Source organism: Equus quagga, chromosome 15, assembly GCF_021613505.1.
Source record: "Equus quagga isolate Etosha38 chromosome 15, UCLA_HA_Equagga_1.0, whole genome shotgun sequence".
Taxonomy (NCBI): domain Eukaryota; kingdom Metazoa; phylum Chordata; class Mammalia; order Perissodactyla; family Equidae; genus Equus; species Equus quagga.
This window is the reverse complement of record NC_060281.1, coordinates 39,969,070-39,978,372: the sequence shown is the minus strand read 5'-3', so window position 1 is coordinate 39,978,372 and position 9,303 is coordinate 39,969,070. Positions and strand designations below refer to the sequence as shown.

The 9,303-nt window shown below is 39.8% G+C and overlaps 1 protein-coding gene across 6 annotated transcripts in view; it reads right to left on the bottom strand.

Moving 5' to 3' along the window:
- Window positions 1-6,558: 6,558 nt before the first annotated feature.
- The window catches only part of SLC17A1 (solute carrier family 17 member 1), a 49,688-nt gene continuing 46,943 nt past the window's right edge, over window positions 6,559-9,303 (bottom strand). For 5 of the 6 annotated variants that reach the window (XM_046638783.1, XM_046638787.1, XM_046638788.1 and 2 more), the window contains one exon: window positions 6,559-6,838. The gene's annotated coding sequence lies outside the window, so the exon portion shown is untranslated. Of the gene's footprint in view, window positions 6,839-8,166; window positions 8,278-9,303 lie in introns of all 6 variants that reach the window. The other variant, XR_006885190.1, reaches the window with a different exon arrangement.

The window sequence follows — 9,303 nt, the reverse complement described above, 5'->3', positions numbered from 1 at the left end:
ATCAAACCTGAGGAGAAGGTCATAGGAACCCTCAACTTTGTAGCAATGTCAAACAGAAGTCTAGGTACCTTGGGCACCCACTACTTTGATTGGTGTCTGAAGGTGAGGAAGTCTTGCGGGACTGAACCCTTAACCTATAGGATCTACACTAACTCTGGGTAGTTAGTGTTAGAATTGAGTTGAATTGGAGGTCATGCATTTGGTGTCCATGGGGAACTGGAGAACTGCTTGGTGTGGAAAACCTACACATTTGATGTCAAAAGTGTTGTGAGTACAGAAACAATTTTCCTCTGGTTATCCTGGTAAAAGCCTCAGGGGCCAGAGGACAATTTCTCACCAAAGCAAAAGAGGAAGCCAGAACCATGGGAGTGAGAACTGAGAATTATGAGAGGGATTATGTCCAAACGTACAGAAGATGAACCCTGAGAACTGTCATCAAAGGAAAGCCTGAAACACTGGAAGCCACAGGGTATACAATCCAAAGTCCTGAGCCGGGAGGCCAGAGCAAGTGAAGTCACCCTCACATCAAGTGAGGAGGGATAAAGGGCCATTCTTAGGCTTGGCATTGACAAGACGCCCAGGTGAAAAATGCCAAGGAGGAAAGGACGGTAAAGACTGAATCTATTGTAACAAGAGTAATGAACGTGCCTGCAACTAATAAGAGTCGGGTAGCTTTGGAATCAGAACCACCTCTATAATACCTGTAGTGCTTGGACACTCTCCAGAGTCAGCTCTTTCAAAACTACCTTCTTTCTGTCTATCTTGAGCTCTGCCCACATCTGGTTTGTGGATCCGTGTAGATCCCTTGCATCATAGTGAATAGACATTGTCAAGTTTTTCTCTTATCCTCTCAAACATTTGTTCGTGCTGCCACTCCTGTCTTGGATGCCCTTTTACTTCTCTGACTGTTGGAATCCCATCTGCCTTCAGTAAGCCTCTTTTGATATTCATCTCATTAAACTAACATGTCATTGAAAAATGTGTGTAAGACTTACGCTGGCTTGACTCCACATTCCGGATGTCTGGAGAGTGTGTGTAATGTGCCTGCTTCCGTTTCGCCCCCAAATGAGCAGTATTAGGATCATAAAAGAAAGCAAAAACATTAGGCACTAAATGAATATTAATGAACATATAACACGGTGGCTGGTAGAAACCAAAGTCAGACATAGCTTCAGGGAGCTCAGCATCTCAGGAGGGTGGATGACTTTTAACCAAAGTGTCACACAAATGACTGTGCAGTGACAGCTGTGGGACTTAAAATAATGATGGGTATACTGGGCTGTAAGCATGAATGATAAGGGCACATGCCTGAGTCTGAGGTGACGGTGGGCCACCACTACAAAGTTTCAGTTGAACTGGGATCTGGAGGACAATAGCTAACTGATTCAGGAAGTAGACGGGAAAAACATTCTAGTAAGAGGGCACAGCATAAGCAAAGGTTTGGTGGCAGGAGGGAGTAATCAAGTATGGCCAGAGTACAGAGAGTAAGCGAAGCCTGGTTTGTGAGGAGGCTGTACAATTACGTAGAGCAGGAACACGCTGTGCATCCAGGGAAGTGCATTGGTCTTTTTCCTGAAATCAATAAGAAGTGTTTTAGTGGGAGGGGATGAAATCAGGGTTCTATTTTTCAAAGGTTTCTGCATGAGGGAACAGGTTGAAACAGGAGTTCACTGTGTAGTCCAGAAGAGAGTGATGGCCCCTGACAGCAGGGAGTGAATGTGGTGAGAGGGGAAGAGATTATCTGATTTAGAGATAAACCTGACAAGACTTGGATACTAGATGAGAGAGTGGAAGATGTCTGGAATGACTCCTAGGTTTTGGTTTGCTACTAGAAGGTGGGGTGCCCCTCCCTAAGATGGAGATCATAGTGAAGATGACAAGAAGGAAAATGGTTACACAGGCCTGAATTTCATATGGGAGATCTGGGCTTTAGTTATAAATTAGGAAGCATCTAGATGTAGGTAGTGGTTAAAAGTCTTACCATGGCTGAAACTATCCAGGGTGATAAGATGCATAGGAAGAGAAAGCCTGGGAATAACCTTAAGGAACTCCAAAATTTAATGGCCAGCTAGGGGATGATGAGTGGTTAAAAAAAAAAAAAGGAAAGAAAGAAATGACTAGAAAGATAGAAAGAAAACCAAGAGAATATGCTGCTAAAAAAAGGAGAGAAAGAGAGAGTCTATTTCAAAATGGAGTGAATAGTCACCATGTCAACTTTACAGAGATCAGGCAAGAGCAGAAAGTGGAAAGTGGAAAAAGGAGACAACTGCTGAGAAGTTTGGCTGTAAAGAGGGGGAAAGAGGCCACAGAGTAGCTGCAGAAGGATTTGGGATCAAGAAAGGAGTTTAAAATGAGCATGTTTAAAACCTGTTTTAATCCAGCTGTGAGAAAAAAAAAAAAAATTGAATATGCTAAGGAGCACACATTAATGGAAATTCTCAAGAAGGTTGAGGTGGGGAGGAATTTTGTGACCTAAAGTCCACTTGGGAGGCAGATGAGAGATGGAGTCAGGGCAGCTCCTGCCTTTTCACCAGACAGCTCATGATTATGTCCATATCTGCTGGTGAGAGGTCCTGGGAGGGGCTGCTGTGTAGTTTTATTTTCTTTATCTCACCTCCTACTTTGAAAAGGGGTGGGCAGCATGACTGGCAGTTTGTAGGGTAAGAGAAACATCTGAAGTGCTCTTCTCAACAAGAGGAGAGCAACCTGGCAAGACACATTCAGGTTGCCAGGCAGTGTGATCATCTCCCACAGAGTAACCCCAATAACTCACATTGTTCCACAACTGCTTCATTTATGACAGTTTCCTCTACTGATTCTGATTGTAAACTCCCAAAGTTCAGGAAGCATGACATTCACTGTTTTATAATATCCTTAACATAAGAACAGTGTCTGGTACAGAGTAAGTGTCAATAAATTCTTGTGTGTGTGCATGTGGGTATGTGTATAAATGCTTGTTGAATCACGGTATCAATCAATGAAAGGAATGGCTCTGGGGTGGTATGGCAGACCAGCTAGGGAAAAAATGAGTGAGAAGAAAAGGACCCTGTTTTGATCCAATTTTTCTTTAATTCCCTTTGTTTTTCAGAGCATAGAATCACCTAAACCTATGAATTCCTTTCCTTATTTCATCTGGTATTAATATATTGAAAGACTGGGTCTGCTCCATTCCATTTCTCTAACAATTGCAGAGCCAACCCCAGGCTCTTAACAGTGATGATTAAGGTGTTTGTCCATTGAGGCACAGGGTCTCTCACTTATTTCTGAGCCACACATATCTGCATTTATTCATGTCTTTTCATTCTCCGGACCCTTTTGTTTCCTCGTAACCTGTCACTTTTAGTTGCTTCTGAAAACAAGTTTGAGTCCTCCTTGGGCCTGGCTAGTAGTTCTCCCCAAATGGGCTGTTCTTAAAGTACAGGCATGTGCCACACAATGACACTTCGCTCAACAACAGATCACATACATGATGTGGTCCTATAAGACTATGATAGAGCTGAAAAATTCCTATTGCCTGGTGATGTCGCAGCCATTGTAAAGTTGTGGTGGAAGGCATTATTCACGTGTTTGTGGTGATGCTGGTGTAAACAAACGTACTGTGATGACAGTAGTGTAAAAGTATAGCACATACAATTATGTATAGTACATAGTACTTAGTAATGATAATAAATGACTATGTTACTGGTTTATGTACTTACTATACTGTACTTTTTATTGTTATTTTAGAGTGTATTGTTTCTACTTATAAAAAAAGTTTACTGTAAAACAATACGCTGTGTTAAGCCAGCAGTAAGCCTCATATATCTCGTGTTTACCACATCTCTTGATTGCATCATTTTGTCTTGTGCTTGATTTAATCTCATGTTGTTTTGTTCATCATGGGCCCTAATACGAACTCCACTGCTAACATTGTCAGTAGGAGGCCATGTGGAGTGATTGACCTAGAAACAAAATTAAAAGTGATTAAGGACTATGAAGGTGGAAAATCAATGATGGTTATTGCTCATCAGTCAAGTATGTCCCATTCTACCATAACTGTGATCTAAGAACAAGAACAAAGTGATGGAAGCTGTTAAAGGATCTGCTTCATTGAAGGCAATGAGACTAACAAAAATTCGAGAAGGGCCCATATCAGACATGGAGAGACTTTAATGACATGGATTGAAGACCAGACACAGAAGTGTATCCCCCTCAGTAACATGACAATCATGGCCAAAGCAAAAAGTTTTTTTGCTATGTTGAAAGAAAAGACTAGAGCTGACTACAATGTTGAATTTGTTGCTGGCACTGGGTGGTTTGAACGATTTAAAAATCGTTATTCATTGCATACTGTGAAAGTGAGTGGTGAGTCTGCGAGTGCTGATGTGAATGCAGCTGAAGAATTTTTGGAACCTCTGGATAACCTGATTGTGGAGGAATATTACTTGCCAGAGCAAATATTCAATATGGATGAAACCTCCCTATTCCAGAAACGGATGCCTGAAAGGACTTTCATCCATAAGCAGGCCAAGTCAATACCAAAGATCAAAGTTTTTAAGGATGTTACAACAGTCTTGCTTGGGTCAATGTTCCAAGTAACAAATTGAAATGCTTTGGATCTGGCACAGTGAGAACCCCAGGGCCTTGAAGCATATCAGTAAGCACACACTGCCAGTGTACTAGAGGAGCAATGAGAAGCCACGATAACCCAGAGGAGCAATAAGAAGGAAGATGACCTAGCTCATCTTCCAAGTTGCTCTCCTCAATTGCTTTGCCAGCAAAATGGAGAAGTACTGTTTAGAGAATAACATACCTTTCAAAATTTTGCTTATTGTTGATAATGCTCCCAGACATCCTCCTTTTATTGGTGATTTTCCTGCCAACATCAAAATGGTAGTTCCCCTCCAAACACCACTCCTTTGATTCAATTAATGGATCAAGGAGTTATAGCAGCTTTTGGGCCTACTTATTGAGGAGGGCATTTGCCCAGGCTATTGCTACAACTGAGGAAGTCCCTGAGAAGACACTAATGCAATTCTGGAAGGATCACAACATCTATGACTATATCAAGAATTTTGATTGGGCTTAGGGTAATGTCATCAAGGAATTTATGAATGGCATTTGGAAGAAGACACTCAAGAGGTTCGGCCTTGACTTCAAAGGATTTTCCAAGGATGAGGACATTGTGAAATCAACAAGGCTATTGTTAAGATGGCAAACAACTTTAGCCTGGATGTGGATGAGGATGAAATTGAGGAGCTCCTAAGGGTGGTTCCTGAGGAACTGACTAATGACGAGCTGTTGGAACTGGAACAGGACCACACATGAGAAGGATAGGCAAGAGGAAAGGAAACTGCAGGAGAAGAAAAAAAAATAACTCCCAAGAAAATTCACAGTAAAGGGTTTAGCAGAAGGTTTGCAGACCTCACCAAGGTCCTTCTAAAGTTTGAAAACATAGACCACAACACAGAAAGGTTTTCATTAATAAAGAGAAATGTTCATGGTGCATTATCTGCTTACAAGCAAATCTATCATGAAGGAAAGAAATAAACCAAGCAAACCACCATGGACTTATTTCTGAAAAGAGTGACACCTCCTCAAGAAGAGTCTCCAGCAGGTCCTTCAGGAGGCATTGTTATCATAAGTGATGACAGCTTCAGGCATGTTATTGCCCCTGAAGGCCTTCCAGTGGGACAAAATGTGGAAGTAGAAGACAGCAATGTTGATGATCTAGACCCTGTGCAGGCCTAGGCTAATGTGTGTGTTTATGTCTTTGCTTTTAACAAAAAAGTTTAAAAAGCAAAAAAAAAAATAAAATAAGAAATTTTTAAAATAGAAAAAAGCTTACAGAATAAGGATATAAAGAAAGAAAACATTTTTGTACAACTGTACAATGTGTTTATGTTTTAAGCTGTGTTAATACAAAAGAGTCAAAAAGTTAAAAACAGATTAAAATGTTTACGAAGTAAAAAAAGTTACAGTAAGCTAAGGTTAATTTATTATTGAAGAAAGAAAATTTTTAAAAATAAATTTAGTGCAGCCTAAGTATACAGTGTTTATAAGGTCTAGAGTAGGGCACAGTAATGTCCTGGGCCTTCACATCCACTCACCACTCACTCACTGACTCACCCAGAGAAACTGCCAGTCCTGCAAGCTCCATTCATGGTAAGTGCCCTATCCAGATGTACTATTTTTTATCTTTTATATCATATTTTTACTTACCTTTTGTATGTTTAGATGTGTTTAGATACACCAATACTTACCATTGTGCTACAATTGCCTACAGTATTCAGCACAGTAACATGCCATACCGGTTTGCCTAAGAGCAATAGGCTGCACACTGTACGTCCTAGGTGTGTAGTAGGCTACACCATCCAGGTTTGTGTAAGCACATTCTATAATGTTCTCGCAACAATGAAATTGCCTAATGATGCATTTTTCAGCATGTATCCCCATCATTAAGTGACACATGACTGTACAGAAATCTCAGATTTTCCACTGGCCCACCTATCTACAACACGGAGCAGTGAAAGTTGAAAATTGTAGAAAAGCTCTTTCACAAAGTCTTAGATAAAATTTTGTCTTCTTGTGCTTGTTTATTGGTTTATTCAACCATCGTTCATAAGGCAACTGATGTGGAATGGAAGACAAATAAACCTGCATTTAAAATTTAGACATTTTGCAAACAAAACGTGTTACAAAAGAGATGTACACAGGGTGTGTGTTGGGGAAACTGGTCTCCGAGGAATCCACGTGCTGTCTTCTTCTTGAGCTGGTGACAGTCTCTCAGTCCCGGCTCACGTGCTGGTTCCTCTTCCCTTGAGGTTGGCCCTAGGCTCTCCTAGAACTCTGTTTTATGCTAAGTTTTGAAGAGAAAGAAAAAGTGCACCCAAATGTCACCGGTGAGTCCTTGTACTCAGTGGATATAAGAAAGCTTTAAAACAGTTTAAAGAAATAGTCTGGCTTAGTATATTTTCCCCAAGTTGTCTTCCTTGTCCCAATGATAGGTTATACTAGGCATTTGTTACACTTCTCGCCTCTTTTTTTTTGGTGAGGAAAATTGGCCCTGAGCTAACATCTCTTGCCAATCTTCCTGTTTTTGCTTGAGGAAGATTGTCGCTGAGCTAACATCAGTGCCAATCTTCCTCTATTTTGTATGTGGGACGTCGCTGCAGCATGACTTGATGAGTAGTGTGTAGCTCCGTGCCCAGGATCCAAACCCGTGAACACTGGGCTTCCCAAACAGAGCACATGAACTTAACCACTATGCCATCTGGCCGACCCCCACTTCTCTCCTCTTGACATAAAAATGAATATGATTGGTGCAATTTTATCATCCTTCTTCTTTACTCTCAAAAGTCTATGTGTAAAAGGTGTGAACAATTCCAACATCTTGCTAGGTCCAGGCACATGGTACGAAACCATCCATCATTTGCTATACATCTGTGCTGTACCCCGAAAACAAAAAAACACTGCACACCTATAGGGTTTGGAACTCAGGTAGTTTGATACTGCTGCTCTCCCTAATAAGAATACATTTTATCCACAGCAATAACAAGGCACACTTTTTGTGTTTTACCAAATTCCCATTCTTCATAATCAATTTGTTACCAAGAAAATGAAAATAAAACTTCCCTTTGTGATCCTACACCAACGACACACTTTGACTTCTGGCTCAGAAGCATCCCTAGTCCTTTCAAAGAACAGACTGCTGTACCCTGTGGCAATTGGGGCAGTGCTATCTGTTAAAATGGACTGAAACTCAGCTTCACCTGGTTAGCAGGTGTCCATATTAATTCAGCTGGTGTCATGTTCTCCAAAACCCAAAACGGGGAAGTGGCTAAGGTGCTAAACTGGTGTATGAATCCAGGGACCTATCTGGGGTAACAATGGCACACACTATCTTTCTTTTATACTGAACATTTTTATTCTTTTTTGTGTTTGGAGTTTTATTAGTTACTAAAACATGTCATTCACACTAATAGACATTTTCTGGCTTTCTGAGTAGAAACTACTTACATTGCCTAATAACTGTGTATAAGTACCCCAGATGTGTTTCTACATGTTAGCTGAATATAAGCATTCCTTTAGTGTAGGCAATCGTGATGCATTTTATCCAGGGGAGGGGAAATGTTACACAATGCTGTCATTTCACCAGCAACGGAGAGAAAATTTGCTATCTCTCACCAAAATGTTACTGCTTTAAGTGCACACAGTTCACTGGAAGGAAGAAAGGTATCTCTTGTTCTCTTCTTTTCTGGGATGGCCTATATTTGGCCAAATTTGTGGTGAATAATTCTGAAACAGGATGTAAGACATTGTTACATTGGAGACTTTGGTATTGGTGACAATATACAACACATATAAAATTCCAAAGTGAGGTGTGAGGGCACCTTACAGATATTCTTCAGGATGCGATTAAAAAAACCAGTCATATCGTTCTAAAACAATTTAGGATTACATAAAAGTGAAAGCTTCAGGAGAACAGAGATGGATAAAGACTTTGAAAGAATTTAAAAATGTGTGTTTCCCCCCTAAGATCAAAAAGAGGACAAGGATGTCCACTCTCTCATTTCTATTCAACATTATAATAGAGGTTCTAGGCAGGGCAATTAGGCAAGAAAAAGAAATAAAAGGCATCTAGATTGAAAAAGAAGTCAAACTATATTCAAGGATGACATAATCTTCTACATAGAAATTGTAAGGAATTCACTAAAAAAGTATTAGAAGTAATAAGTCAGTTTAGCAAGGTTTCAGGATACAAGATCAACATACAAAAATCAGTTATATTTCTATATACTTGTAACAAACAATCCAAAAATTAAGAAAATTTTATTTAAAATGGCATTAAAAAGAATAAAATACTTAGGAACAAATTTAACAAAAGTGTAAAATTTATACTCAGAAAAGTACAAAATATTGTTTAAAGAAATTAAAGAAGATTTACATGAATGGAAAAACATCCTATGTTCATGGACTGGGAGAGTAAACGCTGTTAAAATGGTGATACTCCTGAAATTATCCATAGATTCAGTGTGATCTCTATCAGAATCCCAGCTGATTTCTCTGTGGAAATTGACAAGCTGATTCTAAAATTCATGTGGAATTTCAAGAGACCGAGAATAGCCAAAACAGTTTTGAAAAAGAAGAACAAAGTTGGAGGACTCATACTTCAAAACTTTCTACAAAGCAAGAGTAATCAAGAGAGAGTGGTACTGGCATAAAGATAGCTGTACAGACCAATAGAATAGAAGTAAGAGTCCAGAAATAAACCAATCTGTCTAGGGAAAACTGATTTTTGATAAAGATGCCAAGACCATTCAA